At 43.9% G+C, this 25,919-nt stretch overlaps 1 long non-coding RNA gene across 1 annotated transcript; it reads left to right on the top strand.

Annotated features, from left to right (window-relative positions):
* The first annotated feature begins 13,273 nt into the window (after positions 1 to 13,273).
* Positions 13,274 to 24,736, top strand: LOC122457777. Its single transcript, XR_006277453.1, has 3 exons — positions 13,274 to 13,451; positions 21,686 to 21,818; positions 23,297 to 24,736. It is a non-coding gene; the product is annotated as an uncharacterized LOC122457777 (long non-coding RNA).
* Positions 24,737 to 25,919: the final 1,183 nt, after the last annotated feature.

Here is a 25,919-nt window from a genome sequence, read left to right as displayed (position 1 = left end):
ATAGATATCAGTGAAATTTAGATGTCCAATTACTTGTAAATAAGGTACTATTCTGAGGCATTTTACAGTGCACCCATGAGGATAGTGCCTCAGCTGGTATAAACTGGCATAGCTCCATTGAAGCTAACGTAGCGCTACTAGTCTACATGAGGCCCATACATTTTTGAGTCTGCAGGACCTCAACCCAGGTGTTTGAGCTCAGTAAAGAGGGGCAGCAACTGAAACTTTAAACCCAGCATCACCTGGTCACACTTCCTTTAACCGGATTCGACCTGTGCTTTCCCCCAATTCAGACTGACTTTGGTGTGCGAGCGGTGGACAGGCTCATAACTTCCTCTGTGTCTTCTAGTGCTACCAGCACAGCTCTTCCAGTTTTTGTGCTCTGGAAGCCTGCAGCCTGTAATCACATTGGGTCTGTGGAAGAAGGATAATTGCGCTTTCGCAGCGCCAACCACAATCCTGCTCCTAGCACAAGGATAGCAGTCTCTCCCACACAGAGTAGTGGTTTATTTGCCAGATGTGATAATTTCCTGGACAAAACTTATTGAACTAAGTTTAACTGTATTAAATTTCTGTATCCTTGTGGTCTGGGGACTATATGGGGGGCCCCAGTCATTTGGGAAGGGTTGGAAGACTTGTGGCCACTGAGTTCCCCAGGAGACTGAATGTGCTTGTTCCCAGAGAGAGCTGTTAGGAACTTGTGACCACAGAAAAAAACCCTGGATGGATCTGAAGGACCGTTCTGCCAGAGCCCTCCTTGGAGTCAGGGGATGATCTTTGGTCAGCTTATTAGCATGTGGGTAGGTTCTTCTGTTTTTAATATTTTCTCTGTAATATATTCACCTTGTGCTTGATTAGAAGAAGCCCCATGGTAGTTTAACAATTCCGCTGTTTACTATCTCTGAGGAGATAAGTCAAACAGGCCTGCTTTGCTGGGGAATTCACAGTACAGGCAGGGAGCTGTGCAATCTGGAAATATCCCAGGTAGGTGGGAGAGAGAGAGAAACATCTCTGACCAAGAGAGGTGATGGCTGAGGAGCCAGGAGCTTAGTATGGGTGCCCTTTTTAGAAATACGGGTGCAGTTGCCCTGGACTGTAATAGTTTATTTAAACTAAAGGGAAATGAACAAAAGCTGTCTGGTTGATATGGCTTCCATCACCATCATATATGAACACATCACAAACAACATATTTATCATCACAACACTCATGTCAGCTAGAAGAGTGCTGCTAGCCCCCTTCTTCTAGATGGGGAACTGAGGCACAGAGAGTAAGGGCCTGCTTTTTTTTTTTTTTGCAACTCCAATGGATTTCAGTGGGAGTGGCAGTGCTTAGCACTTCTGCAAATCAGGCTCAAGACGTCTTGCCCAAGATCAAACAGTAAGTCTGTGGCCGAGTCTTCAAGGACCATGCTAGTGCCCTATCCACTAGACTAGTGTTTCTCAACCTTTTTGATACCAGGGATAATCTTGCTGCCTTTGTAAACTGTGTCAGGGAGATTCAGGGACCGATGTGGGTCCACTACCTAGTCATTGAGAAACACTGCTCTAGACCATCTTTCCTTGGCTTGTTGATCTCACTTCCTATTATGCAGTGTGTTTTGAAACATCCTGATTTGTGGCTGCATGAGAATGTTTGTTTTGTTCTATATTGAGCTTTTGAAATGCCCTTGCGGGTGAGAGGTCAGAATTCCACTTTCTATTCTACATGACTTTAAGTGTAGGAAGTTGTGAATATCTGTTCCTTTTCAAGATTAATAGAAATGTGTCCCAAGAAGGATATGGAGCTTGCAAGCTTTGCTCTGTGGACATTTCATGTTGGTACTAAATTTTTAGTAAACTTTTTTTCAAATCTCTCCCACTTCCAAATATTCAAAATTATAGTTGTTGAAATTCACCAATGTTCTCATCTGATTAATTTTATTGTGCTTATTTTTTTATACTTTGGGTGGAGAGGGTGGCAACATTAGTTGGATCCAAGGACCTTATTGTTAGGTGTGTATTTTGGTGTGTCTACAGTTGGGGAGGGGAGAGGGAAGAGAGTTAATCTGAGTTAATGCATTAACTTGGGTTAAAACAGGCAACTTGGCTTTTAACTTGGGTTAGAAGCTCAAGCCTATAGGGGAGTCTGGGGCTGAACTCAAGCTGCTAACATCCACCATCCCCCCCCCTTTAAAATGTTTGTTTATTTATTTATTTATTTATTTAGGCGCAGTGAAGACATACTATAAGAGGGAGACAGAGAACCAGTGTTCCCCATACTACCTGCCAGAGGAAACTCTGCTCAGACTGGGGCAAGGGGTGAGAGCAGCAAGAGTGCTGTGGACCCCTTTTGAGGAGTTCGGGCAACACGAGAGAGATGAGTTCCTTCATACCCCACATAATCAGCATTATGGTTGATTGTAAGGTGCTACAAGATCAGCTTTTAACTCTGGTTAGCAGCAGCTCAACCAAAATTTAGAAGGGGAGAAAAGTTGGGTCAGGAAACCTCCCCAAGCTCAGCTGTTCGTCAAACTCTGAACTGGGAGACATGTTGGCAGCCCATTCTAGTAGGTGCTTTTCTAGCATCAGTTATGCCTCCCCATCACACTCCCCAGAACAAAGAGCATTGTCCATATTTTTCAGCAATCAGAATCTGTAAAAAGAAAAGGAGTACTGTAGAGACTAACAAATTTATTTGAGCATAAGCTTTCATGAGCTACAGCTCACTTCATTGGATGCATTCAGTGGAAAATACAGTGGGGAGATTTTTATATACATAGAAAACATGAAACAATGGGTGTTACCATACACACTGTAAGGAGAGTGATCACTTAAGGTGAGCTATTACCAGCAGGAGAGTGGTGGTGGGGGGGGGGATCTTTTGTAGTGATAACCAAGGTGGGCCATTTCCAGCAGTTGACAAGAATGTCTGAGGAACAGTGGGGGTGGGGGAGGGGAAATAAACATGGGGAAATAGTTTTATTTTGTGTAATGACCCATCCACTCCCAATCTCTATTCAAGCCTAAGTTAATTGTATCCAGTTTGCAAATTAATTCCAGTTCAGCAGTCTCTTGTTGGAGTCAGTTTTTGAAGTTTTTTTTGTTGAAGAATAGCCACTCTTAGGTCTGTAATCGAGTGACCAGAGAGATTGAAGTGTTCTCTGACTGGTTTTTGAATGTTATAATTCTTGACGTCTGATTTGTGTCCATTTATTCTTTTACGTCGAGACTGTCCAGTTTGACCAATGTACATGGCAGAGGGGCATTGCTGGCACATGATGGCATATATCACATTGGTAGATGCGCAGGTGAACAAGCCTCTGATAGTGTGGCTGATGTGATTAGGCCCTCTGATGGTGTCCCCTGAATAGATATGTGGACAGAGTTGGCAATGGGCTTTGTTGCAAGGATGGTTCCTGGGTTAGTGGTTCTGTTGTGTGGTGTGTGGTTGCTGGTGAGTATTTGCTTCAGGTTGGGGGGCTGTCTGTAAGGAAGGACTGGCCTGTCTCTCAAGATCTGTGAGAGTGATGGGTCATCTTTCAGGATAGGTTGTAGATCCTTGATGATGCATTGGAGAGGTTTTAGTTGGGGGCTGAAGGTGATGGCTAGTGGCGTTCTGTTATTTTCTTTGTTAGGCCTGTCCTGTAGTAGGTGACTTCTGGGTACTCTTCTGGCTCTGTCAATCTGTTTCTTCACTTCAGGAGGTGGGTATTGTAGTTGTAAGAAGGCTTGACAGAGATCTTGTAGGTATTTGTCTCTGTCTGAGGGGTTGGAGCAAATGCAGTTGTATTGTAGAGCTTGGCTGTAGACAATGGATCGTGTGGGGTGGTCTGGATGAAAGCTGGAGGCATGTAGGTAGGAATAGCAGTCAGTAGGTTTCTGGTATAGGGTGGGGTTTATGTGACCATCGCTTATTAGCACCATAGTGTCCAGGAAGTGGATCTCTTGTGTGAACTGGTCCAGGCTGAGGTTGATGGTGGGATGGAAATTGTTGAAATCCTGGTGGAATTTCCATGGGTCCAGATGATGAAGATGTCATCAATGTAGCGCAAGCAGAGTAGGGGCAATAGGGGACAAGAGCTGAGGAAGCGTTGTTCTAAGTCAGCCATAAAAATGTTGGCATACTGTGGGGCCATGCGGGTACCCATAGCAGTGCCGCTGATTTGAAGGTATACATTGTCCCCAAATGTGAAATAGTTATGGATGAGGACAAAGTCACAAAGTTCAGCACCAGCTTAGCCATGACATTATCGGGGATACTGTTCTTGACGGCTTGTAGTCCATCTTTGTGTGGAATGTTGGTGTAGAGGGCTTCTACATCCATAGTGGCCAGGATGGTGTTTTCAGGAAGATCACCGATGGACTGTAGTTTCCTCAGGAAGTCAGTGGTGTCTCGAAGATAGCTGGGAGTGCTGGTAGCGTAGGGCCTGAGGAGGGAGTCTATATACCAGACAATCCTGCTGTCAGGGTGCCAATGCCTGAGATGATGGGGCGTCCAGGATTTCCAGGTTTATGGATCTTGGGTAGCAAATAGAATACTCCAGGTTGGGGTTCTAGGGGTGTGTCTATGTGGATTTGTCCTTGTGCTTTTTCAGGGAGTTTCTTGAGCAAATGCTGTAGTTTCTTTTGGTAACTCTCAGTGGGATCAGAGGGTAATGGCTTGTAGAAAGTGGTGTTCGAGAGCTGCCTAGCAGCCTCTTGCTCATTTTCCTACCTATTCATGATGACGACAGCATCTCCTTTGTCAGCCTTTTTGATTATGATGTCAGAGTTGTTTCTGAGGCTGCGGATGGCATTGTGTTCTGCACAGCTGAGGTTATGGGGCAAGTGATGCTGCTTCTCCGCAATTTCAGCTCGTGCATGCCGGCAGAAGCACTCTATGTAGAAGTCCATTCTGTTGTTTCGACCTTCAGGAGGAGTCCACCCAGAATCCTTCTTTTTGTAGTGTTGGTAGGAAGGTCTCTGTGGGTTAGTATGCTGTTCAGAGGTGTGTTGGAAATATTCCTTGAGTCGGAGACGTCGAAGATAGGATTCTAGGTCACCACAGAACTGTATCGTGTTCGTGCGGGTGGAGGGGCAGAAGGAGAGGCCCCAAGATAGGACAGATTCTTCCGCTGGGTAAGAGTATAGTTGGATAGATTAACAATATTGCTGGGTGGGTTAAGGGAACCACTGTTGTGGCCCCTTGTGGCATGTAGTAGTTTAGATAGTTTAGTGTCCTTTTTCTTTTGTAGGGAAGCAAAATGTGTGTTGTAAATGGCTTGTCTAGTTTTTGTAAAGTCCAGCCACGAGAAAGCTAGTGTGGAAGGTTGTTTTTTTATGAGAGTATCCAGTTTTGAGAGCTCATTCTTAATCTTTCCCTGTTTGCTGTAGATGATTTTGATCAGATGGTTCCGCAGTTTCTTTGAGAGCGTGTGGCACAAGCTGTCAGCATAGTCTGTGTGGTATATAGATTGTAATGGATTTTTTACCTTCAGTCCTTTTGGTATGATGTCCATCTGTTTGCATTTGGAAAGGAAGATGATGTCTGTCTGTATCTGTATGAGTTTTTTCATGAAGTTGATAGATTTCCACTCCATACGGCTAAATTCAGTGCCTTGCATAATGACAGGTTTCAGAGTAGCAGCCGTGTTAGTCTGTATTCGCAAAAAGAAAAGGAGTACTTGTGACACCTTAGAGACTAACAAATTTAATTGAGCATAAGCTTTCGTGAGCTACAGCTCACTTCATTGGATGCATTCAATGGAAAATACATCTGAATATCTGTACTGACACACCACTGAGATCACTCTCCAAGCCTAAATTCACCCCATTCCCTTCTCCTACCACACCATGGCTTTCCTAGGTAGGTTCCCCTTGAGAACAGGGTCACCCTTGTGCCATCCATCTCACTATGTCCCTTTCTTCTGCTTCACTTAATTGCACTGCAGTGCCACAGAGGCCCCTCCTTCTCCCTTTGCGCTTTGTGGTAGGCCTCCGACTAACCCAGTGTCTGTCTTGCCTGTGATGCTAGCTCTGTGCTAACTAACAGCAGGCCTGATTCACTGTCCTTAATCGTGTTGAGAAGTATTCATGGACTCCATAGGGTCACTCCGTGTGAGGAAAAGTGACAGAACTGGGCCCAGTGTGAGTCAGTGCAGTGCAACTTGCAAGAGCTGGTTGCAGCAGGACACCACCATTTTTTCAAAGTGAGTCACTTAGAAACCAATGAAATGAAAACTCAGAGACAACGAAAATGAAGAGAGAGAGAAAGCACTACGGCCTGATACAAAAACACGTGTTCACAGGGCCTACTGTTGTGGAGCTAGTGTAAGGGATCTATGTTGCCCTCAGTCATTAGGAGGTCTATCGGGGCATTGCCACAGTGCCCTGAAGTATGGGTAGGCACTGCTTCACAGGTCCCAGAGGGGTCTGTAGGAAATGGAGCATAATCTAGAGCAGCCTGAAGGCTGCTCTAACTTACACCAGGGGCTGGGCAGACTTGCATGACCTTGAATATGTGGAATGCAAAGATCTCAAGCCACTTTTGTGCTGCACTTCCCTCCCTTCACATACCTGCCCCAAGTAGAGGAATTGTTTAATTGAGAATCCGGTCCAAAGAACCCAATTCCCCTCATGTTTATGCTAGTTTTACATGTTGTCAATGGAATTACTCCTGATTTGCATTGGTTGAAATGAAGTGACAATCAGGCTGCAGGATCAGGTTGAAGAGTTTCTAGTCATGTGTTAGAAAATGGGTGGAAGAGTTATTTCAAGGACGTAGCTCTGAAATACTACCACTTATAGTGTTTACATTACACCATGCTACATTAGAGGAGTAGTGCTGAAATTACACAGAGATGTGTTCAGAACCTTTTCCCCTGCAGCTAGTAGATTTACAGTTACAGTACATCAGCCTTAGGGTTCATAGCTAAATGCCCACTACAGTAATGTGATTGAGTAGAATACAAGAAATATAACAACTTGTTGCCAGTATTAAGCCTTGGCTGCTCTTGAGAAACTTGACACATTTCCTACACTGGCTGACCTCAGTTCAGCTGTACTGGTGTTACTGATGGTGGGAGGGATGTGTGTGTGTTGTACAGAGCCCAGCACAATGGGAGTCCTGGTCCTTGACAAATGACAAATAACAATAACAAACGGGGGCTTGTCTGCTGACACTACTTTTAACCAGCATAGGCCAGATTTTTCCAAAGAGCTCAGCATCCAACATGCTTTGGAAAATCTGACCGCTTATTTGGGCGCCTGTTTGGGAGCAGAAGTCTTCTGAGAATCTGGGGGGATTGTTTGGGTGTTGAGCCCTTCTAAATATTCCAGCTCAGCCTATGGCATCTAATCAGACGTCTGGCAAAATGTAAGTGACTTAGTCCTAATTGTCGGAATGCCTCAGCGTGAGAGAGTGTTCCCACCACACACCTTTATGACTGTCAGGGTCTTCACCCTGCATGTCGACCCCGCTTCCTCCCTGTCCCTCCATACCCCTTTTAGGGGCACTGTGAGCGTCCAGGTTAGTGCAGTGGGGCAGTTCCTGCACTCGCCAATGCACAACTTCTGCAGTTGTGGGCACAGCGTAAGGGGCAGGTATGAGAATGGGGGGGGGTCTCCTTCTACCATGGCATACCACTATGCATAAGGTCAGGTAGAATCTGGCCCACAATGTCCTGGGCTGCTTCTTCAGAGCACTGTTTCCCTTTTTATAACGGAAACCATATTCTTCCTCATTGCACCGATACCAAGAAAAACCACACCGATGAAATGAGACAAAACCTGTCATCTAAAAATGATACTAACTCTGCTTCTCCTTTTTAATGAAATTGGGGGCTTCATATTTTCACTCTTCCCCGCCTCCCCCCCAAGGCAGGAGAGGGGAATTTATGAATGTTGCCTGTGCCACTGGACGGTGTTCCTGACTCCGAGTCCTATGATCAGATCACTAGATTGGGCCCTTCTCTATGCCCCTGCATCTTGGCAATGTTCCCTGCACCAGTGGAGGACTGGATTCTGTTCTCTTCAGAGCTCATCAATGTCACACATCACGTGTGTCTAGAGCACTCAACTGGCCCATTATATTTTTCTATTTGTTTCATCAGTTTTATCATCCATATTTTCTTTGTGATTTTTGGATAGTGTACTTGCTGTGGATAAATAATACGAGGGTTCTTTGGTTCTTTCATAGCTTGGATCATGTATTAATAAAAATTTTTCTCTGCCCACCATCTCCCCTAAAACCGCTAAAGCAATCTATATTGATGCTGAAGCTTCCTGGGGTAGTTTTTGTGTCTGCTGTGGTTTCTTATGGTGTTTTTTATGTTTATGATGCCAAACATCTGCAGAAACGTAGAGAGAGAGCCCTCCTCCAATGCATTTTGTAGAGGCTGCCGAACCACCACTGTTATGTGGCAGTAGGTTTCAGAGACAATTTAGCTTATGATGTGCTAACGAGTCATTAATTCCACTTGATTTGCTGCAGCACATTTGTTGTTTCCCTAAATAATATTCAGTTTTACTTAGCTTTTAAACTAAAACACTAATTTTAAAGAGGTGACTACAAAAGAGTTTAGTACAAGGTTCTGATCAGTACCGAGTGCAACTGATTTTGAATGGGATACTGCTTCAGGGCGGCTTTACTGGGGGTCCATGGGCACCATTACACCCACAGAACTCGGGCCAGGATTAACCAATGTACACTGGGTGCACTTGTACAGGTTTGGATCTCTGGTTTGACTTGGCTGCCCCTCCGTTCTGAGTTTGAGTGGTGCTGCAACCAGGTGCATGGGGTCATAGCGCCACTCAGGTTTTGCTTCTGGCATTGATAACGTGGGGAGTGACTCGCCTGCCTTGGCCAAGCCCAGATCCCATCACCACCACTGCTGGCATTATCATGCCAGTCCTGAGACGACCCGTCAGGCAGCGAGCCCAGAGGTAGGAGTGAGGTTTTGTGATGCCACTTCCATCAGCAGCAGGGGTGGAGCTCAAGGAGAGACATGACCACGAACGTTCCCCTGGCTGCGTACAGGCCAGAGTCCCCTCATCCCAATGGGGAGGGCAGTGACCCCATAGACTTGGGCCCTCTCTGACCCCTCTCTCTGACCCCTAACAGTACATCTATTGAAGTGGGAGACTACATCTGCCCAGCACTGCATGGATTAGTCTGTGTTAGAAGATCTATTTATCTTAGGTACTCCCCATCTTCAATGTATTTATTAGAGCTGGGCAGAGAATAGATGTTCTGTTTTGCAGAGGATCCTGAAAATTTCAAAACTTTCCACCAAACATAATGTCTGAAAAAGTATTAATTTTGGATTTATTGAAATATCTTTTTTTTTTGTTGCTGTTAAGGAGAGAGCAAGGGTGAAAGTAAATTAGAGGACTTACCAGTACACCGGAGTCCTGAGCAGGGGGTGTGGCCTCAACTGGAAGAGGCATGGCCTTAACCAGAAGAGGCAGGGCCTTAAATCTCCAGGCCCTTTAAATCTTGATTTAAAGAGCCAAGGCTCCAGCTGCAGTAGTGGTTGCTGGGAGCCCAGGGCCCTTTAAATCACCCCTGAGCTTCCAGCTGCAGAGGTGGCTGGGAACCCCGGGGCTCAGGGGTGATTTAAAGGGCCCAGGGCTCCAGCTGCCGCTACCGCAGTGGAGCCCCGGGCCCTTTAAATCACTGAGGAGCCCTGGGGGCTCCCGGCTGCCACTGCTACCTCTGGGCTCTTGCAGAGCTTTAAAGGGCCTGGGGCTCCGCTGTGGTAGCGGCTGCCGGAGCCCTGAGCCCTTTAAATCCTCTCCTGATCCCCGCTGCTGAAGCCCTAGGGTAGTGGCGGCAGGGCTCTGTCAGGGATTTAAAGGGCCCCGGAGCTCCAGCCGCCGCTACTGCCCCGGCCCTTTAAATCCACTCTGAAGCCCAGCCACCGCTACCCCAGGGCTTCGGCAGCAGGGCTCCGGCGGGGCTTAGTGTGGGCTGGAGCTCCGGGGCCCTTTAAATCCCTGCCAGAGCCTCACCGCCGCTACCCCAGGGCTCGGGCAGCAGGGCTCAGGTGGAGATTTAAAGGGCCAAGGCGGTAGCAGCGGCTGTAGCTTCGGGGTTCTTTAAATCGCCACTGCTACCCCAGAGCTTTAAATTGCCCTCTGGGAAAGCCGGTCCCAATATGGCACACCGGCTCTTACCAGTACGCCGTACCAGGGTGTACTGGCTTACTTTCACCTCTGGGAGAGAGCCTATAGGATGGAGCATAGGATCAAGGGCAGTCATTTGAATTATCAAAAGATGTTTGGGAAATGCTGATAGTATTCAGTTTAAACATTGAAAATGATCTTTAATAACATACTGTGTAAACAGAAGAGCACCACAGATCAGTATAAATAAAAAAGTGATAGTGATAGCAAAATGAAGCTTATTTAATTGGAGTGAAGTAACTGGACTAGAGCTGGCTGAACAGTAACATAACTGATTGCCAGTATTTTTTTCAGATAACATATTAAATGTGGCTCACTGTGATTCATGATATCATTTTTATTCATTTGTAGAAATGGTTGAAAAATCAGAATTTCCATCCTGTGGGAAATTCTAACTATGACATTTGTTTTTGTCTTGAACTGGGACAAAAAAGTTGAAATCTCAAAATTTTTCACAGAACAAAAAGTTCTAAACAACTTTGAAATGAAACATTTGGGTTCAGATAAGTTCAACGTTGACAGGCATCTGCCTGAGATGTTGTGATGCATTGTGGGAATTGTAGTTTTGGTGCTTTGTGTCCCCATTCTTCTCAAAGAACCAATCTTCTCTGTTCAGACTACATGTCCCACAATGCATCACAGTCATGGTACTATCATGAGACACCAACGCAGATTAATGTTGAACTGACACACAATGTTTTGATTCAGTTCAACAAAACTAAATCTTTTGATTTGGGTTGATCAGAGATTAACCAAAATATTGTTGTTCTGACCCAAAACAAAATTCCCAATTTTTCACATAAATTATCAAAAATGTGTAACAGGTGTGATTCACAAGCACTTTTATGCAAATACCTCCGTAGACTGAATAGTTATGAACACAGCTGGTCAGGAGTTTTCTCTCTCTCTCTCTCTCTCTCTTTTTTAAATGCAGTTTCTGGGAAAATGTCCATTTTGCTGAAAAATTTCCATTTTTAACCACATTTAAATAAAAATTAAAAAAAAGAAAATTTTCAACCAGCTGTGTTCATGAGCATTCAGTCTGCGGAAGGATCTGCATAACAAAAGTGCTTGTGAATCACACCTGTTTCCCAAATTTTCACATAAATTATCAAAAATGTGTGCCAGCACTGCATTAGTTATTGTTTGCTCAACTGAACATTTTAATCAGGAGTGTGACTTGTGACAGTTAACCAACCCATAGTCTAGAAATTATTTGACCGCACTCTTCACCAAATGCTTGCAACTAGCAAATATGCTTGAAGAAAATCAGGATCAAGTTCTGGGGTTGGGAGGCTAAATTTGTGAAGATTACTTATTAGACTTGATTCTTCATTGCCTTCACCCTATGTCAGAATTTCCAGCTGTTCAAAGCAGGTATAAAATGCTACTGTATCAGAACAATAGGATTTTACTCTTACTTTATAGAGGTATAAATAATGGCACAAAGCAGGGTAGAATTAGGCTCGTTATTTGTAAGGATCAAGCCCTAGAAACAAGAAACCAGGTAAGCTTATATTTACAATAGTAAAGTGATTCACATTTACACAAAGGTCCCTGTATACTGCTTTGTCATTACTGTAACGCCCCTCTACACTGCCAGAATAATGTAGAGGGGCGTTAACATCACTGAGAACGGGGGCCTTAGTTGGGGCATACAGAGAGAATGACCATCCATAAAAAGTTATAATTTGAGGGTTTGTTTAACTCCTCTAAAATGCTGTAAACTGGGTAAAGTAATCTGTGCATTATGTTATTGATCTTTATGCAATCATAGTGGAGATGCACAGCAAATGAAACCTTTTCAGGGATTCTAGTTATTATACTTGCAGTCCATCTATTGTGCTTATTTATATTTAATTAAAACACTAAGATACAATATCTGAAGGAGGTAATATAGAGCATGTGAAATGAAAGGAGGTGTTTTAAAAAACAAAAAGGGGCGGGGGGAGACACACACACCAAAGCCAGAATATTGAATATCTGAACTCTATTACATTTTGGGGAAGGGTGCAGATTTTAAACCCCTGGATTGAAATCCAACCTCCCCAAGAGCATTTTTTTCTGGGTCCGGTGTGGCTGAAATACCATGAGAACACACCTACTTGCCAGGTGACAGTAATTGGATGAAAACAGCTGATTTTGTGAGATTCGCACCATTCATGGTATTAACATTTAAAGCAACATCAGAAAGACACCCAGGGATTATGATGACTGGACTTTTCAGAAGGGCACAGCACCCACAATTGAGGCCAGATTTTCAATAGGCTCAGCATGCTGGTACTGAGCTCATTTAAAAATTTGGCCCTTTTGTGGTGGCTAAATGGGAGCTGAGTTCTTTCAGAAAATCAGGGCTTATGTGTGGATGCTGAGTGCTTGAAAATCTGGCCTGTCTTTCTGTGATTCCACTTCTCAAAGCCTCTGACTCACTCATCCTTCACCTTTGCTTCCTGGCTACTCAAAGGGGGTGCTTCTGTTCTCTTGTTTGGTTTCAGGCTTCAGGGCTCAGATTAGACTCTTCAAAAGCTTTCCCAAGGCTCAGGAACATTTGAAGTACATCTGGGTCTGTTTTCATGCAAATCTGAATATATTTATGGTTTAGCATTAAAACTCTGACACTTGACATTTTGATTTGGGGTTTGTTCAGACCTACAGGTTGAAGTGAAACCCAGAGGATGAGAACTTACATGAACTGAAGTGGAAAAATGTTCACAGGAACCACTGAGAACAGAAACTGACTAGGTTCCCAGGGCACTATTTAATGAACCTCCATTTTTCTTTGTTATATTATGGAGCAGGGGCAGCTGCTATTCCATAGCTGAGGATGCACCCCGGCCCCGTCGTAAGCACTATTTTTCACCTCCTTATGTTTATGGGCACTAAGTTAATATGCACGAGAGCAGTAATGTAGTGGTTAAAAAAAGTAGATAAATTAATCTTATATAAACTCCATATTCCCCAAATGAGAGGTGGGTAAACTTGATTTACCTTTGACTACATTGCTGCAGGAGTATTGCAGGAGTCAGCAGGAGTTGACACTCCTAACTGGAAAGCTCATCAAAAGAGAGACCTCTCATTGTATGAGCATGAAGCTAATCATATCGATTCTCTCTTCCACCTCCCCCCCTCCCTTTTACCTGATGCATTGACAAGAATATTGCAAGGCATCCACTCTGGAGCGGGGCACTTGTTTGGTGTTCTCACAAATTTCTAAACTTCATTCCATCGTAGCGAGTCTCATGGAAGATATAGAACAAGATTTGATGCAGGCCAGTTTTCATCAGGAGTTCTGAAGTAACCAAAAAGGTGAGCAGTGACCAAACTACAGCTGATTTTATTTTTTTTTTTCCCCCAAGGCGAAGGCTTTAGTGAGACTGTTCGTTTTTCTGGTACTCTGTGTAAAATGCTTCCATGTGATCAATCTCGGAACAACAGAGGCCAGTAGTAACTCCAAGATACAAGGCATCCCTCTGGAAATTTTTCTGGAGAAGATGGTAAACATAGCCTAGGGGTACTATAGCACAGGTAAAGGGCTGTCCTATGCACAAACCTCCATACGTGCCTCCATTAAAAGACAAATATTCATATATTTCTGAATCTGTTTGGTGTCCTCTCTAAAGAGCCAAATCCTTGTGCCACATCTCAGCATAAATGGCTGAGCAACGTACCAGGCAGACACACAGAGGGGAGGGGGAAAGGAATCTTCCTTCACAGGCTGTGGAGCAGATGCAGAGCTGTTCCACAGAGGCTACTTCTGCCCCATTGCTGAAGTGGCCTCCACACACGTATTTTCTTGTTGAGGGAGCAGGGACAGGTTGGGCATCTAAGATGCATTTTGGATGCCAAGTATTGCAAACCCCAAGTATTCAAAAAAAATCCTAAGTCAGATGCCAAAACGTCATGAGATTTTTAAAAGGTTTTTGTTTGTCTTCCGGCTTTTGCACCATTACCATTTTTCTGGCTTTTCTCTACAGCTTGGAGGGATAGAAAGTTATTTAATTTATTTTTTTTAATAGAAAGCAGAGATTCTGGTGCATTCACATGACTCTAGGGCCTAGAGCTTTCAGAAACCCCTCAAATATTGCAAAAGTTGGTAACACTGTCAGCCCCAAAATTTTGCTCTATCACTGGGCCTGTGTCAACAAAAGGTAGGATTAACTCATGATTGAGTATCAATGAATTGACTTTGAGCAGTCAGGGCAGATCTTTTTTCATAGCACCTCAAAGCCACTATGCTTTTCAGCAATTTAACATTGTGATGTCATTTTTTTTTCCTACAGTGTAATTTTTTTTTCCAACTCACCTTCCCACTCTGCTCAGAATCAAAAGACATGCTCTTTGTAGAAGGAATGGAAACCCAAACATGGTTTGCACACACAGTAATCGTTTCCTGATTACCAGGGACTTTCTGGAGTCTATTTTTTAAACAACAAAAGAACAAGAATAAGCCACACTTAAAAACAATTGGAACAACTGCTAATGTTGAGTATGTTTGAAATCTTGGTTTTGCAGCTGTCTTTAACCCCTAAGCTAACTCCTTTAACTCCTACAGTCAGTGACACTTCCATATGCAGACAGAAGTTATATCAGTATGTGACCTTTTTTGTTACAGCATTCCCCCAGGAAACTACTGACGAGACCAGAGAAATCACATTGATGTAATTAGGTCTAATCATCTGTTTGACCTTTAGTTTTCTCCTTCTTGGGGAAGCTGCACGCATGTAATCACAGATCGGCAATTTAAAAAGTGTAATTTAGGCCATGTCTGCACTACAGAGTTTACAGTGGCACAACTGTACTGATGCAGCCGCGCCAGTATAAGATCGCTCCTGTAGCTGCTCTCTGTCGGCGGCAGAAGCTCTCCCACTGACATAGCTCAGTCCACATCTGTGTGTCTGTCGGTGTAACTTATGTTGTTCAGGAATGTGTTTTTTCACACCCCCTAAGTGACACTTGTGTCACAAAAATGATATACTGACAAAAATGATAGTGTAGACAAGCCCTTAGTTCTGTTTAGTCCTGTTCACGGGAGCAATGGACTAATCCAGATTCATGAAAATGGTACTGCCATGTAAACTGAAGTTGCTGCCAAAAAAGTATCTAAGGCTTTTATGTTCACTACCAAAAAGGTGCATTTTGATGGTGGGGTAGCTAATGTAACCCACTGTAAAATCCTACTGGAGACAAGGCACTTTATTTTTACTGTGACGTAAACGAGGTCAGGTCAGCCACTGGCAGGAGGTATAATGCTGATCTTGCCTCATGGTAAAAACGATAAGTGCCTTACCTCTGCTAGGATTTTACAGCAGGACAGCAAATGTTTGGTTTATTTGGGATAACTAATACAAACCTTTTTTGCAGTGCAGACATAACCTTAGGCTATGTCAATACTGCAATATAAGCCTGGGTTCAGACTCAAGTTTAGGCCCAAAACCCCTCTTCTGTCTACACACACATCTCTTAGACCTAGGGTCCTAAGACCCTGCAGGCATTGTGTGTTCAAGCCTGAGTTAAGCTGGGACCTAGGGTTTGAGTTTTGCAGCGTAGATGCAGCCCTCTCCCAAATCAAGTCCTAGGAGTCTACCCAAAGTATCCCACAATCCAATGGGCAACTTCCTTTTTCTTCTCTATCCCAAGAATCTGCAGTTGACTCTAAAGAAAATGGAAGCAACCCCCATTGGTGTAATGCAGCTGCTCAGTGAATCAGCATTTAACCCTTCCCTTGTCTTCTGCACGCCAAGGTACAAAGACACCATCCAAGAGCCTTCTGTGTTTGCAATGGACACTGACCACAAGAAACCTTTTGCAAAGTGTGCTGCTTCATGGTCACATGCCAGATTTTGGTAATTCTCTGGTGTGAGGCCAGCAAAACAGTGGACTTCAGTAAGAGTACCAGGAATAAGGATTCAGACCAGCAAACGGTGAAGACTGGCAGCATTGGAAATTTACCTGATTAGCACAGGGAGCAGATTAAGTGGCTCAAGACTGAGTACAGGAAAACCAGGAAGCAGAACCACAACTCACTGACATCCTGCCTGTTTTATGAGGAGTTTGAGTCAGTGCTAGGCACTGTGTTGAGCACGGAGCCAATGGTGGTGCTTGATCCAGTGAGTCTGGATGGTGCCTTGCCAACAGCACATTCAGCAACATTCAACTTCTTTTAAAAAAAATTTACTTGTGAGCATGTGATCAGATGACTGATCTTGAGCCTCTTTTTATATATGCAACTCATATTATGTAAATAATTTTCTTTCTGAAGAATGACTTTGTCCACTGGGGAGCACAGATAATTTAATGGGACTTGGCAGATGTTTCTCAATACTTCTTTCAAGCTTTGCCTTTACCTGCAGAAACAACTGTTAAACTTTTCCTTCTCCTGCAAACACCAACCTACCAGTTAACAGTTTGATGCCATATGGCAGAAGAGCTGAGCACTTTACATAGTGTCACCAAGAAGTTGTCCACAGTGGCACAGATCCTTGGCAAAATCTGGAATGTTATGGTAGCCGTGTTAGTCCCAGGATATTAGAGAGACAAGATGGGCAAGGTAATATCTTTTATTGGACCGACTGCTGCTGGTGAAAGTAGCACGCTTTTGAGCAACCCGGAGCTTTTCTTCAGGTCTGGGAGAGGTACTCAGAGCATCACGGCTAATACAAGATGAAACAGATTGTTTAGCATAAGTCTTTAACACACATTCTAGATTCTAGAGGACCCACTCAAGGTGAAGTGGCCCGTTAATACCCCTGCAGTTATAGGACACAAAACGGGGGTAGGTGGGTTACAGATTGTTGTAATCCATAAATCCAGTGTCTCCCTTCAGTCCATGATTTTTAGTGGCTAGTAAAGTTAAGAATTTAAGCTCCCAGGCTCATCTTTTGAAGATGTTGTGCAGGTTTCCTTTGAGGATGAGGACTGAGAGGTCAGATAGAGCGCAATCGCTTGTGAAAAGTGTTCACCCGCAGGTGATATGGTGTTCTTGTCTCTTATCATTTTCCTGTGTGAGTTCAGTCAAGAGTGTAGCGATTGTCTGGTTTGGGGCATTTAGTGCACTGGATGAAGTGTACACCACATGTTGTGAGAGGCAGGTGTAGGACCATGGATCTTGAAATATGTGTAGGGAGGTATTGATTATCATAGCAGTGGAGATAGCTCTACAGTTTTTGCATCTGTTATGGCAAGGTCTGGTGCTGCTTTGAATTGGTGGGTCCTGGTCTGTGAAGAGCTTGCTTCGGATGAGGAGCTTGGGTGGTTGTGTGAAGGGGGTTTGGGAGAGATTCCTTTCAGGATGTGGTCCCCCGGGAGTAGGGGGTTGTAATTGTTTAATGATACCCCATACGGGTTCCAGTGTGGGATGGTAGGTGACAACCAAAGGTGTGCCACTGAAGGTTGGGGTTCTTTTTTTTTTTTCTGTTTTGAAGCAAGTTTTTTGTGGGGTGGGTGGCCCATTCCAGGATGCAATCTATTTCTCTGGTGGAGTGTCCTTGTTTGGTGAAGGTGGTTTTAAGTGTATTAAGGTGGCCAATGTTTAGTTTCCTGGGGACAACAGCTCATATGGGGCACTGACTGGCAGGTTTGTAAGTAGACCTGTGCAAAACTTTCATCACAAAACCTCCTCAGAGCCCTCAAAGTATCCTATTATTAGTTATACCAATGGTCATGTCTAGGAACACCTACTGAGGAAAAAGCCACATAATTGGCCAGGATGTGCCAGATGGGCAACATAGCCAAAACTTCTGTGGGTTTTGTTAAAAACCTCCTGAGCTGGGCAGATCTGATATTTTGGCGGGCCGGGGGAGGAAGCATGAGTTTTGAATGCCTCTCACCTTTACTTTCATCTTAACTACAAATCTAAAGTCAATTTCACATGGTGAGAACTCCTCACAAATCAAAACTAGAAGAAAGACCGAAGTGGGTGGGTGGGGGTGTGTGTGAGTGAAAGAGAGTGTGTGAGATAAGGAACATAGTGAGGTGCTGGATGTAGATCCATTCTGTTTCCTTCTCAAATTAAAAGGGCCAAAGAATAATTAGTAATTATAATATATGAAAAAAGTGAAACCAAGATTGAAACAAGCCTGACAAATACTCTGCTTTTTTATTAATTTTTTTTTAATTTTCTGTGTCCATAGCTTTGTTTTTAGATGCAAGGCCCTCTACCTCTGGGAATAAATCACTGAGTCATCCTTTATATTTAAGAAAGGCAAGTTTATGTGATTCCTACCAGTAATGAATACTGGAAGTGAAGTTGCATTTATTGTGACCTCAGAGAATTCCAGACCTGGATACAGCTCTAAAGTGTGCAACTCTGGACTTTCTCTACCCTAGCCTAAGTTGGAATGTCAAATCCAAGTACTAGAAAACTTCAAGAACTTTAGATTTGGCTCCACATCGTGCTTCCACAGATGTAACAAGAAATTGGGCCATGTTTCACATGACTGTGACCATGAACTGCTTATATCTTTTGAAGATTTCGCACATCCTGTGACAGCTATAAAAGCTAGCTGGTCTTGTTATTTTCAGAGCAAATCAGAGGCAGTTGGAACAAAAGCAAACCACTGAAACAGTTTCTAGAGTAAGAGATGGAAATCTGCAGCCTTCAGAAATGGAAATTGAAAACATTCTCTGTGATTCAGAAGCTAATGGAAACCATGCATCAACTGAAAAAGAAAAAAGCAATCATTCATAGACTTAAATAAGATCGACAGAGAAACCACTTACACGAGACCTATGTTGAGTCTCCACACCACTACTCCCAGTTTTCATTAGAGTAACTGGTTGGAAATGAATGGCGCTTCACCAGCTTAAAACTGGTGGGACTCAATGACAATCAGACTCATTTACTTACCACCAATTGTTGCCTGAATAACATCAATGCTTCGTTGGTTTCTGGTTTCAGTTTGAACATAAGATGTGGACAGGGCCGGCTCTAGGTTTTTTGCCGCCCCAAGCAAAAACTTTGCTGCCCCAAGCTCGCAGGCGGCACTGGAAGCAGAGGGAGTGATGTCACCTTCTCCCAGCGCCTGCAGGGTGTTTACCCCTCTCCCCTGCCCGGCTGCGCAGAGAAGCCCCAATATAAGGGGTGGCATAAGGCAGCGCAGTAGCCAGTGTGCAGATGAGGGGGCGCAGCCCCAGCTCCCCAGCAGGACTCGCCCTCTCCTCCCCAGGTAGTGGCTGGGCCCTGGCAGCTCAGCATCCTGGGGCTGGGGCTTCCCCTTCCCGCTGCGGCCAGGGGCGCAGCGCCCTCGCCCCATCTAAGTGGCGCGGCTCCGAGAGCACAACTGCCCTGGGGAAAAAAAGGGTGGCTGGAATGCCACCCCAAGCACGTGCTTGCTTTGCTGGTACTTAGAGCTGGTCCTGGATGTAGACAAATTTGGAGAAAGTCCACAGGAGAGCTACAAAAGTGATTAAAGGTCTAGAGAAAACATGACCTATGAGGGAAGATTGAAAAAATTGGGTTTGTTTAGTCTGGAGAAGAGAAGACTGAGAGGGGACAGGATAACAGTTTTCAAGTACATAAAAGGTTGTTACAAGGAGGAGGGAGAAAAATTAACCTCTGAGGCTAGGACAAGAAACAATGGGCTTAAATTGCAGCAAGGGAGGTTTAGGTTGGAAAACTTCCTAACTGTCAGGGTGGTTAAGCACTGGACTAAATTGCTGAGGGAGGTTGTGGAATCTCCATCATTGGAGATGTTTTTAAGAGCACACTAGACAAACACCTGTCAGGGACAGTCTAGATAATACTTCGCCTTTGAGTGCAGGGGATTGGACTAGATGACCTCTTGAGATCCCTTCCAGTTTTATGATTCTATGATAATCACAAGTTTGGAAAATCACATTCGAAGGACAGAATTTTGCCATTTCCCCAGGCTTTTTGTAGTAGTAATCAAGAAGAGTGCTCAATGTTACAGTGACTGGGCTAACTGCTCCTCTGACTTCTCCTGGTCTCTTTGGATACGTCTACACCACAGTAAAAATCCTGTGGTACTGAGTCTCAGAACCTGGGTCAATTGACACAAGTTCATGGGGCTAAAAATTGCAGCGTAGACATTCGGGCTTGGATTGGAGCCCACATTTTGAGACCACCCCCCTCTCAGGGTTTCAGAGCCCGGGCTCCAGACTGAGCCCAAATGTCTATGCTGCACTTTTTAGCCATGCAGCCTGAGCCCCAGTCAGCTGACATGGGCCAGCCCTCACCATGCCATGAGTCTTTTATTTCAGTGTAGACTTGCCCTCTGAGCACACCTCAACTCAGTTTCATCTCTCAACTGTCACCTCTCTTGGGGAGGGGTGGGGTGGAAATCCCATGATTCTCCCGCTCTCAGATTCAGTCCTGGGCTGCAGTCCCCAGGTGCTAACTATGATTACCCCAGCAGCATAGGTGCCAACTCCGTGGGTACTGCGGGGCTGCAGCACCCACAGGGAAAAATTAGCAGGTGCTTCACACCCACCAGCAGCCAAGCTCCCCCCACATCTCCCCCCGCCTCCTCCTCCTACCCCCCCCAAGCGCAGTGTTCCTGCTCCTCCCCCTCCCAGCACTTCCCACCTGCTGCCTAACAGCTGTTTGGCGGCACTTAGGACTTTCCGGGAGGGAGGAGGAGGAGTGGCGACGCAGCACACTCGGGGGAGGAGGTTGTAAAGAGGCGGGGCGGGGTGGGGACTTGGGGGAAGGTGGTGGAATTGGGGTAGGGTGAGGGTCAGGCAGGGGTGGGGCACCCACGGGGGCAGAGGGGAAGTCGGCACCTATGCCCAGCAGGCCTGAGTTTTGATCTGTACCTGCATTCAGTTCCCTCCAGGAGCTAAGACAGGTAGCATGCAGTCAGTAGTCATCTTTCTTAAAGCAAAGGACTGTATTTAGAACTAAAGCATTTCAGAAAAAACAGATGTTTAAACAATAAATAGTCTATACTCATGCCTGTCTTTCCTTAAAGTTGACTGTTTCTTGGAAGACAGGAAGATTGGAAGACAGCTGCTTCAGATACTGCCGCAGGATCTATCTCTGTTCCATCTCAGTTCCTCAAACAGCTTATTCATCACTCATTCCCCACTTCTTTCCAGAGAATCCTCTTAACCATTCAGTGTACATTTGATCTCTAGGCTCCCAGCCATGCCAAAACAGCTGTGTGTGTTTGGACTGGAGCATGGAAGTAGCATATTCACTGCTAAAAGCTCAGCCACCGGCCTTGTAATTCCCTCTCAAGTGTTTGTCTTATCTAAAACCATTGTGTTGCTTTCCTACTTGTTTTTCTGCAAGCCCCTTATTAAGCCCCTATATGTTCAGACAAGAAAGCCTCATAACACAGTATAACTGTATAGTAACTTTACCTCACTGACCAAGTTTCTCACACTATTTATAAAATTATTACAGCTCAGTATACTTAGATTATGTTATAGCTGCTCCATATCCACCACTCTCAACACTTCACAGGAGCAGGTCCTATAATTTTTTGCTTATTATCCTGGCAAACTTTTGTGATAAAACTTCTTAAAAGTGTAAACACAGATGTGGCAATCACATTGGCCTTCTGTTTTCCTCAATGCAGGATTGCCCTTTCATATGAACTTTTCTCCCAGAATGCCTTTTTGGGGTGGCCCTTTAAATTTGACCGAGACAAACAGTTACAGACCTAAAATGGCTGCTTTCTTTTTTGCTGCATCTTCTGCTTTTTCTAGCTGGTAAGTACCTGTTACATTTACTCCTAAGTTTTCTTCTTGCTAAAATGGTATATTCTTTCATAGTGTAACAATCGGGTGGCCTATTGAAAAAGGTGCTTGAGACAAACCTTGTTCTGTGAGATCCATGTATTGTGTGCAGTTCATTGGATTAAGAAAACACATGGCAATGAAATAAAGCTAGTATTTCTTGCAATGGGAGTCTGGCCTTTTTAAAGGAAAATGGGACCAGCCACATCTGTGTCATATTTAATTAGCTGCTTCCCAGCCTGAGGGGGTGCAAATGAGGGTCAGGTGGTGTCTTGAATGAACTTCTCATAAACAAACTAGGGAAATGCAACCTAGATGGAGCTACTTTAAGGTGGGTGCAAAACTGGCTGGAAAACCGTTCCCAGAGAGTAGTTATCAGCGATTCACAGTCATGCTGGAAGGGCATAACGAGTGGGATCGGTTCTAGGTCCAGTTCGGTTCAATATCTTCATCAATGATTTAGATAATGGCATACAGAGTACGCTTATAAAGTTTGTGGATGATACCAAGCTGGGAAGGGTTGCAAGTGTTTTGGAGGATAGATTAAAATTCAAAGTGATCTGGACAAATTGGAGAAATGGTCTGAAGTAAATAGGATGAAATTCAATAAGGACAAATGCAAAGTACTCCACTTGGGAAGGAACAAAAACAGTTGCACATATAGAAAATGGGAAATGACTGCCTAGGAAGGAGTACTGCGGAAAGGGGTCTGAGGGACCACAAGCTAAATATGGGTCAACAGTGTAATGCTGTCGCAAAAAAAGCAAACATTCTGGCATGTATTAGCAGGAGTGTTGTTAGAAAGACACATGAAGTAATCCTTCCACTCTACTCCATGCTGATTAACCCTCGCCTGGAGTACTGTGCTCAGAACTGAGCACCACATTTCAGGAAAGATGTGGACAAATTGGAGAGAGTCCAGAGAAGAGCAACAAAAATGATTAAAGGTCTAGTAAACATGACCTAGGAAAGAAGAGTGGGGAAAAAATAGGTCTGTTTAGTCTGGAAAAGAGAAGACTGAGAGGGGACATAACTGTTTTCAAGTACGTAAAAGGTTGTTACAAGGAGGAGGAGGAAGAAAAATTTTTAACCTCTGAGGATAGGACAAGAAGCAACGGGCTTAAATTGCAGAAAGGGAGGTTTAGGTTGGAAGTTAGGAAAAACTTTCTAACTGTCAGGGTGGTTAAGCACTGGAATAAATTGCCTAGGGAGATTGTGGAATCTCCATCATTGGATATTTTTAAGAGCAGGTTGGACAAACACTTGTCAGGGATGGTCTAGATAATACTTAGTCTTGCCATGAGTTCAGGAGACTGGACTAGATGACCTCTCAAGGTCCCTTCCAGTTCTATGATAGGGTCCTTACAACTTTTTCTGCTGCACTCACATGAGCTTCATCACTTAGGCCCTATCTATGCTACAAGCACTAACCATATTTTTTTTGTAACCAGGTGATGAAGCTCTCCTCTAACTCAGAACAAACACAGTGGAGTTGTCCATATGGTATCTTTGTCACAATGTGTGTGAGTAATTGCCCATATCAGGGTGCCTGAACTTGCATGTGTCATTGCATTCTCAGAAATTCTACGCAGCTAACCCACACTTCTTCAACATGGATCAGAGTGCCTGAAGGACATGGCCAGCACCTGGGGCAATGAACTTTGTGATCCACAGAAGGGTCCACTGGCTAAATATCAGGCGTGATTAGAGATTTCTACCTCCCTTGCAAAACAAAAGTGTGCCAGATGGGTTACTGAATGACAACCATGTGTCAGTTTCTCTGCCAAGGGAAAAACACTGCTAGCTGCCATGGTTACTAACTAGGGTTGCCAACATTATATTTCAAAAACAAAGGACTGTTTTCTTAGCATCCCCACCCCACCCCTCCTCCAGATATTATTTATTATTATTTATTTATTAATAAGCAGTACTACCCTTAGTGAACGTAGGTGATTTCTTGCTGCTTTTCAGCAACTCCCAATCTTGTACAGAGATGAGAAAAAATGAGGAACATGCCATGTAATAAGGCACTGTTGGCAACTGTGTTGCTAACAGAATATTAACGGGGTGTATAGGTACAAATGAAGTTGGCGTCATCCACATTCCTGACTGGCAAAACTTGTTTAAAAGTTATAGTGTATGTGCATCCTTCAGACTTCTTTACAGCTTAGGCTTTAGGATGCTTGTTGAAATATATATCACCATGGATAAGTAAGAGCTGCTGACTACACCTTTTAAAGATGTTCAAATGGCAGATAACATCATTCATAATAATGACTAGATGATGCTGAAAAGTCTGATACTGCATTTTTTGCACAAGTCTGGTATGAGGTTGTTCTATGCTATGGTAGAATTGTGCTTTGTAATCGTAAATGCCTGGAAATAGGCCATAGATGTTATCTTCATTCTTGTGACATCACTGTTTGCTAGCCTCATATTGTACTTTTGTAATACCAACTTTTAAAACTTGCATGAGACTCTACTACCACAGACTTCCAACACCCGAGCCACTTTTCCCTAGAGTCCTATGACACTGTTGCCGAGAAGCTGTCTGAATATAGCAGTACAGTATTCGCTAACATGCACACACGCTGAATTCTTGTTCAAGTCAACCACTCTTCAGTAGTTGTTCATCATGCACAATTTGTGAATGTTTGTTGCTGATAGGATTTTGCTTGCGTGTATGTTTTAGGAAAGGTTTGTCCTTTGTATAAATACCTGTTTGTATGTGAACAAGAGCATTTGTTATTCTTTATTCGCTCTTTGTTAATTTTATGATGACTCATCACTCACTATTCATTATTTTCCATGTTAAAATGTTTCAATCAGAAAATCAAGGAGCTGAGATAATGCCATGTGACTTTAAACAGCACAGCTAATGAATAGTGAATATCTGAATTAAACAGTTTGCAAACAACCTTTAGACTAAAAATTGTTAATATGCTAGATGTCAGTTAGTGAAAAATATATTTATTTTTCAGAAATCAGGAGCAGTTCCTGAATTATTTGCAAATGCTAATGGTAAAATTTCCAAAAGTACCTAAGTGATTTAGGGCCCAGGTCATGAAAGGTGTACAGGCACCTAACTTCCATTGATTTCAATGCAAGTTAGGTACCTAAATTCCTTTGAGTATCTGGGTCTTAGGAGCCTAAGAGCTTGTCGAAACACAAAAGTTGTACTGCTTTATCTATACCAGTATAGTTGAATAGGTACAGTCCCCCCTCCCCCTGCACAGTGTGGATGCAGTTATACTAGTATAATGCACCTTTATGCAGGTATAACTGCATCTATAGTAGGGGCTGAAGTGATATAATTATATCAGTAACAAAATTGCCCCCCTAACCAAAATAGTCACACTTTTACAAAAACTGTGGAGAGATCAGGCCTAATTCCCTCTTTCAAAAGTGATTTACGTGCTTAGGCTCCTCAGTTCCATTGAATGAGAGGCCTTGTATTAGGACCCTTTTTAATCTACAGCATACACAGTACATATAGCCAGTTTTCAGATTGTAAGTATGGCCAGTTATTCAAATAGCATGGCCAGTTGAAATATAAAATAAGGAGCACAGTAGAGTACTCAGCCCTTTGTGACTGTACACTTTTCCTGCTTGAAATTCACCCCTGTGCCGAAGGTTAATACAAGTCGTATGCAGCAATTTAACCCTAAACTGAGGGCATAAGTGGCATTAAAGTACTACATTAATTCTTGTGCTGGCCCTCTCTAGAGGAAAGACTTTTACCTACTCTGCATCTCTAAAGGCCATGTCTCTATATACAGTGCTGCAGCATTGCAGCTGTACCTATACAGCTGCGCTGGTGCAGTGTGGCTGGTGAAGATGCTCTGTGCCAACGGGAGAGAGCTCTCCTGTCGGCATAAAAAAACCCACCTCCGCGAGTGGCACAAGCTATGTCAGCAGGAGAAACTCTCCCACCGACATAGCAACATGAGTGCTTATGTCAATATAACTATGTCGCTCAGAGGGTGGAATATTCACAGCCCTGAGTGACATAGGTTATACCGACATAAGAGGTAGTGTAGACATAGCCTAAGTTTGCAATGGCTGTACTGCATT

The sequence above is a fragment of the Dermochelys coriacea genome, chromosome 1 (assembly GCF_009764565.3).
Source record: "Dermochelys coriacea isolate rDerCor1 chromosome 1, rDerCor1.pri.v4, whole genome shotgun sequence".
Classification (NCBI taxonomy): Eukaryota; Metazoa; Chordata; order Testudines; family Dermochelyidae; genus Dermochelys; species Dermochelys coriacea.
Note: the sequence above shows the minus strand (reverse complement) of the source record. Positions and strands in the feature narration are given on the sequence as shown.